The following is a 19653-nucleotide window of genomic DNA, read 5'->3' on the forward strand; positions in this document are numbered from 1 at the left end:
TCCCTCCCCCTCCATTTCCTATCTCTAACAACCACACCTATGTTCTCTCCTGAAAGTTCAACACATTATTGTGTTTCTCTTTCCCTTCCTTCCTTCCTTCCTTCTTTCCTTCCTCCAAGCTCATCCATATAGCTGTGAATGGCAGAATTCCATTCCTTTTTATGGCCGAGTAGTATTCCATTTTGTGTATATATACTATATTTTCCTTATCCAGTAGTTTGTTGATGGACATTTAGGTTGTTTCCATATCTTGGCTATTGTAAATAGAGGTGTGATAAACATGGGAGTGCAGGTATCCCTTCCACATGATGATTTCCATTCTTTTGTGTATATACCCAGTAGTGGAATTGCTCGATTGTATGGTATTTCTATCTGTTGTTGTTTGAGAAACCTCCATACTGTTTTCCATAATGGCTATACTAAGTTACAGTCTTACCAAGTGTACAAGTATTCCCCTTTCTCTGCATCCTCTCCAGCATTTCTGATAATGGCTAGTCTAACTGGGGTGAGATGATTTCTCAATGTGGTTTTGATTTGCATTTCCCTGATGATTAGTGATGTCGAGCATTTTTTAATATACCTATTGGCTATTCATATGCCTTCCTTGGAGAAATGTTTATTCAGCTCCTTTGCCCATTTTATTTGGATTTTTTTCCTGTGTTGCTTGTGCTTTAGAGGTCTTATTCATAAAGTCTTTGTCCAGTCCTACATCCTGAAGTGTTTCCCTTATATTTTCTTCTTGGAGTTTTATAGTTTCAGGTCTTATATTTAAGTCTTTAATCCATTTGAATTGATTTTGGTATATGGCAAGAGGTGAGAGTCTAGGTTCATCCTTCTACACATACATATCTGGTTTTCCCTGTTGAAGTGGCTGTCCTTTCCTCAATATATGTTCTTGGTGCTTTGTCAAAGATCAGTTGGCTATAAATACATGGATTGATTTCTGTGTTCTTTATTCTGTTACATTGATCCGTGTGTCTGTTTTTATGCCAGTCCCATCCTATTTTGATTAGTATAGTGATGTAGTAAAATCTGGAGTCAGGTAATGTAATGCTTTATTTATTTATTTACTTTTGCTCAAGATTGTTTTGGCTATTTGGGGTTTTTTATTGAGCCATATGAATGTTAGAATTGTTTTTCCTATTTCTGTGAAGAACATAATTGGTATTTTCAAGGGGATTGCATTGAATCTGTAGGTCACTTTGGTAGTATGGACATTTTCACAACATTAATTCTTCCAATCCATGAACATGGAATCTCTATCCATCTTTTACTGTCCTCTTTAATTTCTTTCAGCAGTGATTTGAGTTCTCATTGTAGAAATCTTTCACCTTCTTGGTAAACTTATTCCTATGTATTTTATTCTTTTGGTAGCTATTGTAAATGTGCTTGCTTTTTTGATTTCTTTTTCTGCCTGCTTGTTGTTGGTGTATAAAAATGATACAATTTTTGTGTATTGATTTTGTATTCTGAAACTTTACTCCATTCACTTATCAGCTTTAGGAGTTTTTTGGTAGAATTTTTAGGTTTTTGTGGGTATAGGATCATATCATCTGTAAACAGGGACAATTTGGCTTTGTCTTTTCCAATTTGGATGCACTTTATTTCTTTCTCTTGCCTGATTTCTCTAGCTAATATCTTGATACTATGTTGAGTAGGAGTGGTGAGAGTGGGCATCCTTGTTTGTTCTTGTTCTTAAGGGAAAAGCCTTCAGTTTTTTCCCATTCAGAATAATACTGGCAGTGGCCTTGTCATAGATGGCTTTTATTGTGTTGAAATACTTTCCTTCTATACCTAATTTGTTGAGAGTCTTTATCTGAAGCCATGTCGAATTTTGTCAAATGCTTTTTCAGCATCTTTTGAGATAATCATATGGTTTTTGTCCTTGAGTTTATTGATGTTGTGTATCACATTTATTGACTTTTGTATGTTGAAACATTCTTGCATCCCTGGGCTGAATCTCACTTGATCATGGTGTATAATTTTTTAGACATGTTGCTGTATTCTGATTGCTAATATTTTATTGAGGATTTTTGCATCTATGTTCATCAAGGATATTGGCCTGTAATTTTCTTTTTTCATTGTCTTTATGTGGTTTGGTATCAGAGTTATGTTGGCCTCATAGAATGAATTTGGGAAAAGGCTTTGTTTTCAATTTTTTGGAATAGTTTGAGGAGAATTGGTATTAATTTCTCTTTAAAGGTTTGGTAGAATTCAGCTGTAAAGCCATCCGGATCTGGGCTTTTCTTTGTTGGAAGATTGCTAATTACCACTTCAATCTCATTGCTTGTTATTGGTCTGTTCAGATTTTCTGTCTCTTCTTGGTTCAGTCTGGGTAGTTTGTATGTGTCCAGAAACCTATCCATATCTTTTGCTTATTTTCATATTTGTTGTCGCACAGTTGTTTATAATGGTCTCTAATGATTCTTCATATTTCTGTGGTTTCAGTTGCAATGTCTCCCTTTTCATTTCTGATTTTTGTTATTTTGGTCTTTTCTCTTCTTTTTTTTTTTTTTTTTTTTTTTTTTTTTGTTAACCTAGCTAATGGTTTGTCTACTTTATCTTCTTGAAAAACCAAATTTTTTTTCATTGATCTTTTCTATCATTTTTCGGGTCTCTATTTTATTTAGTTCTGCTTTGATGTTAATTATTTCTTTCTGTCTATTACCTTTAGGATTGGAGTGTTGTTTTTCAAATTATTTGGGGCATAGTATTAGGTTGTTTATTTGAAGTCTTTCCATTCTTTTGATATAAGCATTTATTGTGATAAATTTGCTTCTTAGTACTGCTTTTGCAGTACCCCACAGGTTTTGGTATGATGTATCTTTATTTTCATCAGTTTCAAGAAATTTTTTGATTTCCTGTTTAATTTTTTCTTAAATCCATAGGTTATTCAAGAGCCTATTGTTTAGTTTCCATGCATTTGTATAGTTTTAAGGGTTTTGCTTGTTATTGATTTCCAGTTTTAGCCCATTGCAGTCTGAAAAGATACTTGGAATGATTTCAGGTTTTTAAAGTTTGCTGAGACTAGATTTGTTACCGAGTTTGTGGTCTATCCTGGAGAATTTTCCTTGTGCTGATGAGAAGAAAGTATATTCTTTAGCTGTTGGCTGAAATGTTCTGTATATATCTGCCAGGTCCAGTTGGTCTAAGGTGTAGATTAAATCCTGTGTCTCTTCGATGATTTGTTGCCTGGAAAATCTGTCTCATACTGGGAGAGGGGTGTTCAGGTCACCCACTATTAACGTATTAGGACCTATTTTTTTCTTTAGGTCTAAGAGTGTTTGCTTTGTATATCTGGATGCTCCAGTTTTGGGTACATACATATTTTTGATTGTTATGTCTTCTAGCTTGGTAGATCCTTTTATCATTATATAGTGGCTTTCTTTGTCTCTTTTTATGTTTTTTGGTTTAAAGTCTATTTTATCCAATATAAGAATAGCTATTCCTTCTTATTTTTGGTTTCCATTTGCATGGTATGTTTTCTTTTATCCCTTCACTTTTAGTCTGTGTGTGTCTCTATAGGTGAGACGGGTCTTTTGAGGACAGCATATACTTGGGTCTAGTTTTTTAATCCAATCAGTCAATCTGTGTCTTTTGAGTGGGGAGTTCAATCCATTCACATTTAGGGTAGTTATTGACAGGTATTGTTTAACTCCTGTCATTTAATTGCTTTTTGTTTAGATGTTTTAATTATCTTTTGATCATTACTTCTCCTTTTATTTCTCTTCTTCAATGTTAGTTGGAAATTTGAGATGACATGATTTGGCTTCTTACTCTTTCTCACTGGCATTTTTGTTTTAGTTGCAGGTTTTGCTCTTTCTTGTGTATCTGTGACAGTGATCCTCATTATTCAGATTCCCAATGCAGGACTCCCTTGAGAATCTCTTGCTGGGCTGGTTGTTTGTTGGTGAACTCCCACAATTTTTGTTTGTCTCAGAAATAAACTATTTCTCCCTCATTTCTGAAGGAGAGCTTTGCTGGGTAAAGAATTCCTGGCTGGCAATTTTTTTCTTTTAGTGTTTTCAGTATATCATTCCACTTTCTTCTGGCCTGTAGGGTTTCAGTTGAAAAGTCTGCGGTTAGTTTGATGAGGGTTCCGTTATAGATGACTTGACGTTTTTCTCTTGCTGCTTTTAGAATTCTCTCTTTGTCTTTCAGCTTTGCAAATTTGACTATAATGTGTCTTGGAAAGGATCTTTTTGGATTGAATCTGTGTCTCTCCCTACACCTGGGAAGTTTTCTGTTATTACTTTGAATAGGTTTTCAATACGTTTTCCTTTCTCCTCTCCTTTAGAGTGCTTGAGGTTGTCTGCTATCTGTCTTAGATTTTCTTCATTATTTTTAATTCTTTTTTTCCTTTTTTTTTTTTGTCTGCCTGGGTTATTTCAAAAAAATCATCTTCAAGATCTGAAATTCTTTCTTCTGCTTGCTCTAGTCTGCTCAAACTCTCTGTTGTGTTTCTTATTTCATTGAGTGAATCTTTTATTTCTAGGAGTTCTGCTACACTCTTTTTTAAGGTATTAATCTCTTTGTTAATTTACTCCTTCATATTCTGGATATTTTTTCTTGTTTTCTTGTGTTCTCTATTTGAGTCTTCTTTTATTTCTTCAAGCTTTCTTAAGATCATAGCTCGGAATTCTTTTTCAGACATTTCAAGTATTCCCTGTACTATGGGGTCTGGAATTTGAGCATTACTGTATTCCTTCAGTGGTGTCATATCTTCTTGTTTGTTTGTAGCTCTAGTGATTTTTCTGTTGATGTTTGGTCATCTGGTAGAGAACTTGCTTCTTCTGTTACTCTGGGGTTGGCTATGAGGATAAAGATTTCCTCCTCTATTTGCAGGCTCTTCTGGTGACTCTTATATCAGTGTAGTCAAGTGAATGGAAGATTGCCTGTAGAGTGGCCTTGGCTGCTACCATGGTGGTGAGCTGTTCCTGTCATGACAGAAGGTGTCGCGGTATCTATGTTACACCACCTTGGCTCCTGTTCCACCTCTCTGTGGCCATAGACTGAGCCCCTGGTACTGTGCAGGTCTCGACTCACCTCGGCACCTGCTGGGCTGTGTGTGCTTCCCTTCCCCCTGGGGCCCTAGATTGAGTCCCAGTGCCATGTGGGTCTTGGCTCACCTCAGTGGCTGCTGAGATTTTAAGTTTGGGTGTGGGCTGAGGGCACTTCCCTGCTGGGCCTTAGACTGAGCCCCGATGCTGTGCAGGTCTCAGCTTACATCGGCAACTGCTAGGCTGTGGGCACTTCCCTCCTGGGCCTCAGACTGAGCCCCGGTGCCATGCAGGTCTCAACTCACTTTGGCCTAAGTGGGGAATTTAATCCATTTACATTCAGGGTTGTTATTGAAAGGTGTCGTGTTATTCTTGCCATTTTATTAATTTCTTTATGTTCTATATATTTTTTGTTGCTTTCTTTTCCTTTCATTGTTTATCTTTGCTGGGATTTTTTTGTGTGTGTGACAAGATACATTTTCTTTCTCTTTCTCATTTGTGTGTGTGTTCTACTAGAGGATTTCATTTTTTCTTATGTATTTATGGTGATATATATTGTTTTTTTGATTCCAGATGTAGAACTCCCTTGAGGATTTGTTGAAGGGCTGGTGTTGTGATGAATTTCCACAGTTTTTGTTTGTCTGAAATAATAAAGATAATATCTATTTGTCCTTCATTTCTGAAGGAAAGCTTTGCTGGACATAGTATTCTTTTTCTTGGCAGTTTTTTCTTTAAGACTTTGAATATGTCATCCCATTCTTTTCTGGCCTGTAGGTTTTTTGTAGAGAAGTCTGCTGTTAGCTTGATGAGAATTCCATTATAGGTGATTTGATGCTTTTCTCTTACTGTTTTTAGAATTCTTTGTTTGTCTTTGACTTTTAACAATTTGATTACAGTGTGTCTCAGGGAGGTCATTTTTAGGTTGAATCTGTTTGGGGATCTTTGAGCTTCTTGGATCTGGGAGATCATATCTCTCTCAATACTTGGGAAGTTTTTGGCTAATATTTCATGTTGGATTTCAATGCCTTTTTTTTTCTTCCCCTTTTGGTACACCTGTAATACAGATGTTTTTACGCTTAAGGTTATCAGAAAGATCTTGTAGCTTTTCTTCTTTTTTAAAAAGTCTTTTTTTCTTTTTCTTTTCTGATCCAACTCTGTTAATTCAAAAAGCCTGTCTTCTAGTTAAGAAATTCTTTCCTCTGCTTGTTTTAGCCTACTGGTTATGCCCTCAGTTGTGTTTATTTTGTTGAATGATTTCTTTAGTTCTAGGATTTCTGCTTGATTCTTTTCTATTTTTTCTCTTTGTTGGATTTCTCATACATGTCCTGTTTTTTTTTTTTTTTTTTCTTTGTTTTTTTGTAACTTCATTGTGATTTCTAATTTTTTTCCCATCATGTTGAGTTTCCTTAGTATTGCCATTTAGGATTCCTCTTCAGACAATTCATCAATTTCCTGTTGTTTGAGGTCTGGTATTGGATAATTGTAGTCTTTTTATGGGAGAGTCATGTTTCTCTGTTTTTTCATGCTTCTTGTATCTCTGCATTGATGTCTGGTTAGTATCTAGTATTGTGATTGCTTCTTTTACTTTAGGAGTGTTTTTGAAAGGAGAGACTCTTTCCTGTAGAGGTGTTCTACATTGACAGCCAGATTGGGCATTTTAAGTTTGGATGTGGGAAAGTGTAGTAGTGCAAGCTTTGCATTGCTTCTTCAACTGTACTCAGTCTTGGAGTTGTCTGTGGGTGCCTTTGTGGCCTAGGCAGTGAGACCCTCAGCAGTTTCTTGTTGTGATGGGTGATCTGCTTTCAATCTGTAGGCAGCTGTACAGGTGCCCTAGTGGCACCTGTAGGCCCTAGTGGCTCTGCAGGTGGCTGCCTTATCAGCTGTTGTGGCTGGTGCAAGTCTGCGAGGGTGCAGCCAAACCCAGCAGCTCTGTAGAGGCTTGCCTTGGAGCATCAGAGCCCGTGTCTGGTCTGCTGTCAGTCTGGGAGTAGGTATACACTGTTGCAACAGGCCCTGTAGAGGGCCACTCGATCAGCTGTTGAGCCTGTAGCAAACCTCAAGGAAGAAGCAGACCCCAGCAGCTTTATGGAGGGCTGGGGGTAGGGGGAGGAGGGGCCACCACTGGGCTGGCTTTTGGCATGGACACCTGTGGGGTCAGTGGGTTCATGGGTTGTGCAGGGCAGGTGCATGCAGATGTGGGGAATAACCACTTCCTTGTGGCTTCCTTGCCCAGATGATCTGCCTGTCCACTCAGAGGGAAGAGGAGCAAGTGTCACACAGGCTCAGATGCCAGGGTCTCAGTCCCTCTGCCTGTCCTAGACTCTAGGTAGCTGAGATTGTGATCCTGCCAACACCCATGTAAATGTATAGAGGGTTGCAGGACTGGGTGGCTGTGGGCTGGTGTGGGCACCTGTTGGTTCAGTAGGTCCATGGGTGTGCAGTGCAGGCCATGAATGTGGGGAACCATGACACCTTGGTGTCTTTTCTGCTCAGTGGGCCTGCTTGCTCACTGGGAGTGGAGAGGGAGTGCTATGTGGGTTCAGATGTGGGGTCTTGGTTTTTCTGTCTATAGGAGACGCTAGGCAGCCTGGGCTATGGTCCTGCTCTCACCCTGAGGGAATGTGGTAGAATGCAGGCAGGGCCTCCATACAAAGGGAGTCAGTCTCACCAGGTCTGAGACAGGGCACACTCCAGCCATAGGTTCAGCTCCAAGATGGTGCTGCATCACAGCCACTCAGGGCAAGAGGGAATTTCTTCTCCCTGGATTTCCACTATGAGACTGTGAAGCTACACTAACTCCAGCTACTCTCCACCTGGAACTGGGTCCTGAAAAGACTGAGGGACTCTCCTGTGGTGGAAATCACTGGAGTTTGTGACAGGTATAGAAAGAGTTGGGGTCCTTTCCAGTTTACCTTCTCTCTGCCTGATTCTGAGCCAATCGTTTCAGCAGGGCAGAAGCTGGATACCCTGCTCTGTTCTGTATGATTCTATTCCTATCTTCCATGCTTCACAAGAAACTTGTCACTCTCATGGTACTCTGCAGTATTTGCTCAGTCATTCTGGTCAAAACGTATTGGTTTGTCTGTTGTTGTGATCTCTTTTTGTGGAAGGACTGGAGCCATACCTCTCAAGTTGGTCATTTTGGGAAAAACCTACATGTGTAATTTTTGAGATTCCAAAAGTAAAAAGAAAAAAAATAAAGGGTTTACATTTTTTAGATATTGTAGTTTATTTTTCCAGTGCCTGAATTGTTGCCCTGCTGTCAGTTATGCCTCTTTGGCAGCTTATTGCTTTCATCAAAGGGCTATACCTTTGCCAGTTATTGCTATTTCCAGTAAGATCACTGCATTGTCCTGATCCACAGAAGTTAAAATGTTTTTAAACAATGTGAGATATCATTTTTTTAAAAATTAAAAGTATCTTAATGTAACTACTAAGGTAACTTAAACACTAACAGAATCGTAGTCTGTATTTTTATCAAAACACACATTGCACATGTAAGATTATGAATCTTTACATGGATCTAGTAAGTTGAAAACATGATTACATTGTTATTGTATTAAAAATTTTCTAGGTCATTAATCTAGATTAAGTTCTGAGAGAAAATAGCATAAAGAGAAAACAACAATAACCAAATGCAAAACATTTATTTTTAAAGACACTGCAATTAGATAATATTACCATTTTATGTAAAATATAGGTAAACATAGAAACTATGACACATTTTCATTTCCGTGCTATCAAAGCTCTCTATCCTTTACAGAATAATAATGCTACTGGAATCATATTTTTGGCTTCACTATATTATTTTTTTAGTTGATTTTCTCCACTGAAATAACCTTTCTTAACTCAGTTAATTAAGAGGAAGAGCTGTTAAGTTAATAAATACTCCCAGTGGGAAGCTTTCTTTGGTCTTGTACAAACTTTTCATTTTCTTCTATCTGAGCCTATCACTTTTTGTTTTAATCTGTACCCTCAGGCTGCTGAACTGTTCCAGGGACAGAAATACAAACCATCATTGCACTTAAAAGTGCTAATGAAAACATGGCTTTTGAATGAGGCCAACTTGTGAGTCCAGATCATTCTTTACCTAGTGTCCTCACCCCCAGGGGATGGATTCTCTAAAAAACATCCTCATTCTTTTAGAGTCTAAGAATTCACAGTAATTTCTCTTGAAGCCTTTTGCCTAGAGATGAATGGTTGCTGCTAGGAGTAGTCGGAGTGTGTTAGTGTATTGAAGCATGCCTTATAGTAACAATATCCTGACCCTGAAAGGCTGTGCTGTGGAGTGACATTATTTATATAAATGAGCTACCTTTAATATGTCATAAGGGATTTACAATCAATTAAATGTGTTTCAAGAGTCTCTTTCTGATGAATATATATAAGAAGTGTAAGTTTCGTGAAATATTTCAATGCTTATTTCTTGATAGATGCAATCCATGTGGTAGAAATTCATTTATAACAAGGTAATGCTTTTACCATAGTATAAATATACTAAAAGTTAATATTTTTCTAAATTAGTTATTTTTATTGTAACAGTCTATTGTACATATCTGTGGGGTACAGAGCTGAATATCAATACCTGTGTGCAATATGTGATGCTCAAATCAGGATAATTAGTAAATTCAACATTATACAATATAAGCATTTTTTGTGGTAAAAGTTAATCTTAGAGGTGGAGAAATATATTAAATAAAAATTTAATTGCCCCACTTATAATTTTGATATTAAAAGTATAATCTATATGCTAAGCATCAGCCATAAAAGGTTTTATTTAAATTATGAACAAACTCCTATAGAACTGGAAGGCACGGAGTAAATGAGTCTCCCAATCACAAAAAACTCTGAGACCACACAGCAAGACTTTGTCATGCTATTGTTCTTGATTAAAAAGCTAACAAATTGTGAGATAAATAAGGACATGTGATGAATGAATTTGCTTTAAAAAATAGATTCTTCCCTCATTAGTGTATCTCTTTACTCAATCACTCTTTTAAGTGATCACCATCTTTGGAATTTCTTACTATGACTATGATCCATTGGTCAAATATTTAAAATATTTGGTTCTAAATACTTCCTTTGCAATTTAATTACAGTGCAAAATGCCCATGTTTCTAACTTGTACTTGGTAATTTAGGATTAAATTGTGACAAAAAGTGAGCACTTCCAAGTGGAAATTTCACTGAGAACATTAGACATGACTTGAAATCTTTAAAAAGTGTATTAATATGTTCTATAAAATAGTAACAAGTTTAATAATAATAATAAATCTCAGCAGCATTGTTGTTATATATTATTTTTTATATAAAAAGTTCTTCTGACAATATTTGGAACTTATTATTCCTTTCTGTTGCTTCTTTTTTTTTTTTACCTCCAAAATGTCATTATAATACTATTTCTCTAGTCTAGACAAATAGTAACAAAATGTATGTCTCTACTGTGAAACAAAATTGAGTTTTATAGGTATAAGTAAAGATCTAAGAAGAAAGAGATCATGTTAGGGAGAATTAAGAGTAAACTGTGTATACTCTACTGAGTTTACAAAGTTTTTTAGTGACATGTGATTTCTTTATACTGTTTGTTCCACCAGCATGTTCCCAAAGTACATATGTGGAAACATTCAGCTTTTGTTGTTTCTCCTATTATTGTGGTTTGTTTTTATTTTAAATTGAATACCTTGGCACAATGAAAAGCTGTTGATAATTTCAAAGATCCCTACCTCTTCAGCTATAAACTAAAAAAAAAAAAAAAAAAAAACTGTTTTATTGATGTGTAAAAATTGTTTTATTGGCCTGTCAAAGATATTATTATTAGACTTAGGAGGATTTAGTGATTGGTGGGGAGGTTTTGGTAATAGGCAAACATTACACAAAAATGACTAAAGGATTGTTTACGAAACAAGGGTGAATCAGTTTTGTAACCCATCACTCATTAATTATGTCATTATTCTAACAGCAACAAAATATAAAATAACTTCTGTACAAAATTCACTATACTAGACAGTGTAATAGTAAGCCATTGTTCCTTTTCTTTAAAAACTCTTAGTACACTGAGGATAATAGATATATAAACAGATAATTACAATATAATGTGATAGAGGTAGGAGCTGGGAATTCTAAGTATTCAGTGAAACTCAAAAACATACAAAGAAAGTGGTGCTCAAATTGAGTCCTGTTGGGGTAAGCAGGACCACACTAAGTAAAGAAATGGAGGAGAGGCATTTCAGGCAGCACTATGGCAGGTTTATTTTGTTCATAGAACAGTGAAATCTTATAAAAGGAGTATGTATGGGGAGCAATGTATTTTGAGATTAGAGTGGTAATTGGATAAGAAATCTTGTTTTCACGTTAATGAATATGAACTCTATCATGTAGGCAATGAGGAGTTACAAAATGTTTTAGGCAGATTTGGCAAGATAGGTAGATACACTATTGAGTGAAAATTTGAAGAATGTAACTGGACTGATAAATATTTGTGACTGGAAGACTTGTTAGTTGTTCCTGAAAGACAAGAGGAATAAAGAGGTAAGGGTAATTTCAATAGGTATTTCAGATCAAATCTATGTATAGATTTTTAATAGTGCCTTAATTTATTACCACTCTTTAATTAATTGTTCAGTATAGAGTAGTGCTGTTCAATAGAACCTTCTGTGGTAACTAACAGTAATCTTCTGTATATGCACTATCCAATACAGTGGTCATGTAGCTGTTAGTGCTGAAATATTACTAGCATGACTGAAGAGTTTAATTTAAATACATTTTAATTCTCTCTTGCTCCTGTCCCAGAAACATTGATGCCTACCTTATAAACAATTGCTCCTATGTTCTTGGTAATTGTGGTTTCTAGAAGGTAAGTCATGGGTCAGGAAAATGCACAAAGAGATACATTCTGATATGAGACAGGCAACACTCCAAAATTATGAACATACATTTTATATTTGGACAGGTTGAACTTGATGTGGCTCTGGGATATACTGGCATAATAGCCAGTTGAAAATATGATTCTGAGGATCAGGAGTGCCTGGACTTGTGAATTTGGAAATCACCACTATATTGGTGGTTCTTGAAGTCACGGAAGTGTCTGAAATTGCTCAGGAATATTTGTAATACAAGATTGAAAGGCAAGGATAGAATCCTAAAGGACAATGACATTTAAGAGAGAGCATAGGAAAGTGTCTGCAAAGGCAATTGAGGAGAAAAGGTTTGATAGTTAGGTGGAGAACTAAATGAGAGTGTTGTCACCAGTCAGGGAAAAAGACTGTCACACTTCAAAAAGAAGTTGAATAAGATTATGATTAAAAAACAGGTATTAGAGTTGGCAGTAAGGATATCATCAATGACCTTTGCCAAAATGATGTGAACATTCAACTTGAAATCAGATCCAGGCTTACATCTTGCTGTCCTTCTTACTATCTCAATTCCTTAACCTAGAAAATGAGGACACCTATCCCTTCCATGACTATTTTACCAGCAAATATAAGGCTTAAATGAGATCATATGAATTTGGACGTGACAGATACTAAGGAAGGTACTGAAAGCAAAGATGACTTAGATTTCTGTTTCCAAGCATGTAACAATCTATTATGAGACTGACATGTAAATAATGTAAATAACTAGTCATACTGAAATGAATTGTGTCAAAAATCACACACATATATGCATGCACACACACACACCCACACAGGAATCATACGTGTACATTTTTGGAACCAGATCAACTTACTGTGTTTAGAAGTGGAAGAAATTGTTGGTGGTGATGGTGGTAGTGTGTGTGTATTAGAGGGTTAGGGACAGGTTATTTACCAAAGATTTTCGGAAAGAGACAACATTTGATAAGTTTTAAAGGTTGCAATCACTATTATTATTTTGCCCTCATTTCTAGAAATATTTGTACTTTAAGGATGGATCTTATTTTTGAACAAAGTCAAAATTTGGAACCATATCTGGTGAAAATTATGTGAACAACTTGAACAATACAAATTTTCGTAAGAGATGTAGATGCAAAGAGACATCCTAAAGTAAGGAAATTGACTCAGAAGATAATTCTATTGATCAATAACACCTGGAGGAGAATAAGTACCTTCATCCAAAAAAATCTTTTTCAAACTCAGTATTATCACTGTGTTTGGTAGAGCACATTTCCTAATGAATTATTTTTCAGTAGTGTCACTACTTTCCAGTCAAACTACCAACTCAGTCTTCTTATACTTTCAATAAGATGCTTAGACTTGAATGATTTGTAATGTCCTTGTCAAGCTTTATCATTTTTGGATTCTGTCAAATGGTCAATAGTTTGAAGTACTAAATGGTACAACTTATGCTCTAAAGAACTGCTCTCATAGATGGTAAATTACACAGATCTTCACAACCAGGTATTTTATGTTGACTGAATGAACAGGCAAAACAGCATAAAATAACCTTTCTGGAAAGATTTGTGTCTACTTACTTTGCAAGTTAGTACTTTCAGATAGCATTATTTATGTCTGCATGACATTTATTACAATGTGTGAGTGTGTGTATGTGTGTGTGCGTGTGCAAACTTCCCTTCAAGATCCACCCTGTAAGTTAATGTGTGGAAATACCAGTCCCTTCAGTGAGGCTTGCTTGCAACTTTGGACCTCAGGGCTGTTTTTCATGACTTTTGGATTTTATTCATTTTTGAAAGCATTGTCCATTAGCTTACTTACACTAGGCCACTCCAGATTCCAGCTGTATATGCCAGTTCTCTTTTTTGTTTTGCAGTATTTCCTTTTGTCCTTGCCAGGAATTCAGTTTGGATGGCCCTTTCACATAACTTGCCTGGGGGTCTTATTAATAGCCCTTTGCTTCTATTCCACTTGCATTGTCTGTTTTGATATATGGTCCTATTTGGACAATTACTACCTTTGGAGATTTGTGTTTTTAGGCTGATGACACTTTCCGTATTTATTGATCTCCACCAGGCTGTGGTTTTTGTGCTTACTTTCAGCGTGTCGCTTAAAACCTAAATGAGAGATTTAGTGCCCATGAGTTACAGATGTGCTTTTGCTTCACTTCCATCTGTTTTCCTGTCTGAGAAATTCCTAGGAAAGGATTTATACTGTTTGCTGCAGCTTTTTTTTTTTTTTATTTAATGAACTCTGTTCCTACCTGAAAAAAACTACTTGATATGCCTAGACTTACCTAATTTAGTCTGCTAAATTTTAGAAACTAAGTTCGTTAGCATAGCGTATTACCTATGTCCTGCATTTCTAATAATCCTTATGAGTTTTCGAAGTACTTAGAAAAACATGTTCTCCATTTCTATTTGCTTTGTTATTCTCCAATGGCAAATCACAAACAGTCGTTTCTAAACATTGGAGTTTTTAGGGAAAAAAAAAAATATTTGCCTTGAAGGCCTTTAGAGAATTTATACCTTAAAAACTACTGTGTTCAATACCTGCCATAAAAGGGTTTTGTTGCTCATTTTTTCTTCTCCTCTTTCCTTTGTCTTAGATATTTGAGTTTGTGTATTTTTGTTTCCTGTACCACTAAGTTGTCTCAAACTTACTAGCAGGTGAAGTAAAAGACTTCACATTTTTGGCTTTCACGTTGTCTGGAATTTATTCTGGATTCCTAAGCATCAGAAAAAAAAAAAACCACTCAAACCTTTTAAAACAGTGAAGAGCAAGAGCTAATAGACCCTATCTGGTATAAAAACAACAAGAACAACAAAAGTATGCCTATAAAATTGTCTTTTTATATTAAAAAAACTCTAATTTCGTGATTGATGTTAGTATTATTTTCTTTCTTTCCTTTTTTGCTTTTATTTTTCAGTGGTCAGAACTTTTTTTGTTTTTTTTGGTATTCTCCGTGAGCCAGTTACAAGAAACATAGGATAACATATTGCATAAGAACATGCATGGGATGAAAGGAAGGAACGACATAGATTTCTCATTTGATTTATTATGTATCTTCACTATCTTCCATTAGTTTATTTAATGCATTGAAATAGCCTCATTTAAGCTCTTTCTTACTATATAATAATATATTTTAATACAGATGGCATACCTTTCTAAAGAGGCTTTTGGGGTCTTATTTCAAGTTTTACTTTCTGTTTCTACCACATGATAGTCATAGTTTCAAGCTTCTAAATAGGTCACCCTGGGTTTGGATTATCCTGACCATTGTTATTTACTTATGCGGCAGCACCCAGACTATTTGTATTAAGTTTTCAAAGAAACATTATAAAATCTGTCCTTAGAAATAACCTGGTGAAGATTGAGACAGCACAGAAAGGAGATGGGACAAATGCTGTGAGATTTCAGTTGCTGTGATTGAAACTCCAGTATTTCCTGGTATACATAGGTCTGTAAGATATTTGATGGCATGTCTCAACACAAGACTATTTAATACCTGTGAGGAACAGCTTTTATTATAGATGACAAGTCAGATAAATAATACTAATGAGGTATTGAAATACAACAGGCATTTAAATAAAAAACACAAAAGCACTAAATTTCCTAAAGTTGTTAATTGAATTTATAAAAATAATCAATAGAGTCAAAGGAAAGCCTGTGTGTTTGCCTCAGTGTGATAGTTTCAGTGATGGATTAATATTTTTATTGATTTACGATACCAGAGTTTTATGTCACACTTCACAAGAAGGTGGGTAGTGTTAATTCAAACTAAAATCTCTGAAAAACGTTATTAATGGGTAGAACCTTGGAGTGGGGCACCAAAGATTCATAGATTATGGCTTTTAAAGTGTCTCAGAGAATTCCGTTCTCTTGCCTTCACAAAGATAAAGATGAGCAGCATTAGGCAAAACAGCTAAATTTTAAGCAAAGGAGAATTTATAACCTCTAACTCAGGATCAAACCTTTTTTTTCTTTTTTTTTCTAAAGTTCTTGAGGTGTGTCATTTTTCAGTGTTCAGTGTGTATTGATTTAAAAAGCCTGGTGTCCTTCAACTTAAACCCACTAATATGGTTACAAATCTTTGAATGCACTGCAGTATTTTAATAGAATACAACATGTCCTCAAGTATATTGGAGTTTTCACTGATTTTATAAAATCTTCAGAATTTAAGAGCCTAGCAGTTGAAAGTCAATTATTACATTTTCCAAGAGCTTCTGTTTGCCAATATATAGGTGAAAATGACAATATTTATAAAGTGCTGAGAGAGCCTTAAAGAAGATGATGGTATATAGAGAAAAAACCATGTTTAACAGATGAACCCAGCATAGTGACCCAAAGGTCAAAAGACATACTCAATAAAAGTTCATGTGTGACAGCTTCTAGCTACTCTACATGTCTATGTAAGATTTATAAGGACTTGAGTTTGCTGGGACAGTAGAAGGAAAATGTAATCACCATTAGCCTGTCTCATGTCTGACCTATCTATTAGAAGATACTATAATTAGAAGATCTTAGGAATTCTTAATGTGCAGCCATCACCCGATCAAATGACTCAGAGGTAGTATATTTTAAAGCTACTGAAGGATTGCAAATTGTGTTTTGTTTTAATTTTTTCCTCTTTTTATTAATCACTTTAAAATTAAGAAATATTGCAAACATATAAAAAGCCACACAGAAAAAGAAAACAGGCACTCTCTGTTCTCACTACCCAGATGGAACACATGGGATTAAGCTTATTTACATTTAATTTCTTTGTTACTTTCATCTGCATCTTTGTGTAGAGGATGTCAAGGCTTTTGGCAACCTGACCGCAAAGAGGCTGTGATTAATAGAGTAGAGACACATAGAAGCAACTGGTGACTAAGAGCTGCTGATTCTGACATCTCAATAATAAATCTATTGTGTTAGTGAGAAGGTTGTATTCTTTAGAACTTCACAAAAATAAGCAAGGAGGTGACAATTTAGTACAAAAGTGGTTATCTCCCTTTCAGCCCTCTACTGGGCTTAAAGTTCTCAAGGGGGATTGTGTGGATCTGCAAACAAATCCAGGGACTGAGAGCTGGTCAACAAAGTCAGCCCAACCGACACTTCCCTACAGGAGAAATACAACTCCTTGTGGGTTGAACTTTGCCATCCCAGGTCATGCTTCTGGATGTCTGTAAGAGTTACTATCCAGTCATTAAATGCTTATGATGCATCCTGAGAGCCATTATCCCAGAAGCCATACTAGTTTCCCTGCTGACAGCAGGTGTCTTTTATCTTTGACCTGGATTTTTTGGTTCCTTCTTGTATTTCTATTCCTTAAAGAGCTGGGGAAGCATGCTGGATGAGTGGGCAAGAGCATTTAAAGATTATTTTGTTCAAAGCATTGGTATTTCCATTTTTCAGGTTAAAAAAAATGCAGGTACACAGTATAAATCCCTTTCCTATCCAACAAATCTGGAGTTAGCAAAACAGTTAGAATTTTCTCACAGTTACCCTTAAATATGGGTGAGAATTGCAAACAGAGAGGGGGAAAATGTTTGAAAATGGACATTTACTGTCACTTTTATATAATAGAGTGTTTAAAAGAGAATATGATTGCTCATTTTTATGATGAAGCAGTATTATATACACCTATTAAAGAAATGTCATTGAGCAAATACTCTGAATATATGTTTATTCATTAGCAAAATAATTTAAACACTTACTCTGTGATAGGGGTGAAGCAATAAACCAAATGTAGTCCCTGGTGTTATATTCATGATCTTTGATATATTTCCTTATCTATGTCGAATCAATACCATTTTTACTATTCATGGCTGACCCTCTCAAAATATACAAATATAGGCAAGGAAAATTTAATAAGCACCATAAATATATAAGAATACATTAAAATAAAAAAATAGTGGGTCTCTGTTCACTACAACTAGAAATCTGCTAAAAAACATAAAGGCTAGATATGTGACTTTAAAAATTATAAATCGAGAGTCATGAGAAAGATGAGGAAACAACTTGTCTTTCTAAATTCATTTAAAAATCTCTTACTCTTTGATAATGCCAGATGCACATTTTCTCACAGGAATTCTACTGTACATGAATACAGAATTCATTATTACATTAGGAGGAAACATCAATTTTTCAACCATTCATATTAACACCTCCATCTATATTTACAAAATGACCTGAGGATATTTGCATTAAAAATAAGACATATCTAAGTAAATCTGTCTTCACATCTGCAGATACCTGAAATCATCCAATAGGTAGCTAAAATATTATTTTTATTATTCAGCAGTGATACTCAAATAACAGAAGTACCATATACAAAACATAACTTTAGGGCTTACCCCGTGGCTGACTCGGGAGAGTGCGGCGTTGGGAGTGCCAAGGCCGCGGGTTTGAATCCTATACAGGGATGGCTGGTGCGCTCACTGGCTGAGCGTGGTGCAGGCGACACCATGCTGAGGGTTGCGATCCCCTTACCAGTCACACACACACACACACACACACACACAAAATATATATATATTTAAGAGCAATTATAGACATACTTGTTACTAGAGAGTCATTATATAAAGCATTATTTTCTTAAAAGAAAACTCTGATCATTTCACTTCTTTGCTAATTACTAAATCTTTTGGTAGTTCTTCATTGTATACTTAATAATATACAGACACTTTGGCCTGGTATTAAAGCTTTCCTTGATCTTACCCCAATTTACTTTTATTACATTTTCCTCCACTTCTTTAATTGATCCCAGTCTTCATCTAAACCAAATTTGTCCTGGTTCTCTCTACACGTTCTGGATTGTTCCACCCATTGTGCTTTTCCCCTAGGTTCCAGCACCTAGATTATTTCCTGAACCAATCTCTACATATGGAGTCTGACCCCACCTATCACTTCAAAGACTTAGTATTAAATCTCACTCTTCAGTGAAGCCTTCCTCATTTTCCATCATAGGGAAATTTCAGAGGAGATTCTAACTCCTTGGCTCTTTATCTATACCTTTTGAAAGACTTTTGTCAGTTTTATCGTATATTTTTTATTATTCATTAACTGTTAAACATGCATTTATTAAATACCTGATAGGCAGGGTGTTAGTGACATATCTTGGGTAGGTGCTGGGTGAAGGGAATAAAGGAATGAATTTTCTGATGAAAATTAGGAACTGTTGGAAAACCAACTAAAAGTTTTTGTGCTTTTTATTACCATCCCATAACAGCAATTCTGAACAGTATCAGTGACAATATACTACTGCTAGAAAAATCATTTGTTAGTCCACTTTTATATGAGTTCTGTGTTTACCATTGTGTTATCATGTATTTGTGTGTGTGTGTGTGTGTGTGTGTGTGTATACACACACACATGTATACATATAGTCAGCCCCCAAAACACAGGAACTCAGTTACACACATGTTCCAAGAGTAAGTTTATAATGATTTGAAATCATTTAAAATTTAAAACAATGAAACATAGTGTGAACTGTGAGGTCTGATGTTTTGTTTGTTAAGTGCAAGTTTTTTAGTTCATACATGAAATATTTTATTAAATTTTAATGCTTTTAAATTTCAAAATAATTCTTTTTTTTGAAGTGTTGTTTGTTATAAGCCTGAAGAACAAATTTTTAAAAAATCCATATTCCTGATTTTTATGGAGCCAGTACTGAAAATTATTCTGTTGTTTAGCAAAGCAGAATGTAAAAAATGATTCACTCTGGGTGTCACATACACCCTTGATGTTAGGTGCTAAGGCTATAAAGATACCTATGGTCTCCGGTCTCTCTTCTCTCCC

At 35.6% G+C, this 19653-nt stretch overlaps 1 protein-coding gene across 1 annotated transcript in view; it reads left to right on the forward strand.

Moving 5' to 3' along the window:
* Positions 1 to 19653, forward strand: part of SEMA3D (sema domain, immunoglobulin domain (Ig), short basic domain, secreted, (semaphorin) 3D) — a 193396-nt gene that overhangs the window by 126486 nt on the left and 47257 nt on the right. The gene's annotated exons all lie outside the window — the stretch shown is intronic.

Source organism: Galeopterus variegatus, unplaced genomic scaffold (genome assembly GCF_000696425.1).
Source record: "Galeopterus variegatus unplaced genomic scaffold, G_variegatus-3.0.2 Scaffold112, whole genome shotgun sequence".
NCBI lineage: Eukaryota > Metazoa > Chordata > Mammalia > Dermoptera > Cynocephalidae > Galeopterus > Galeopterus variegatus.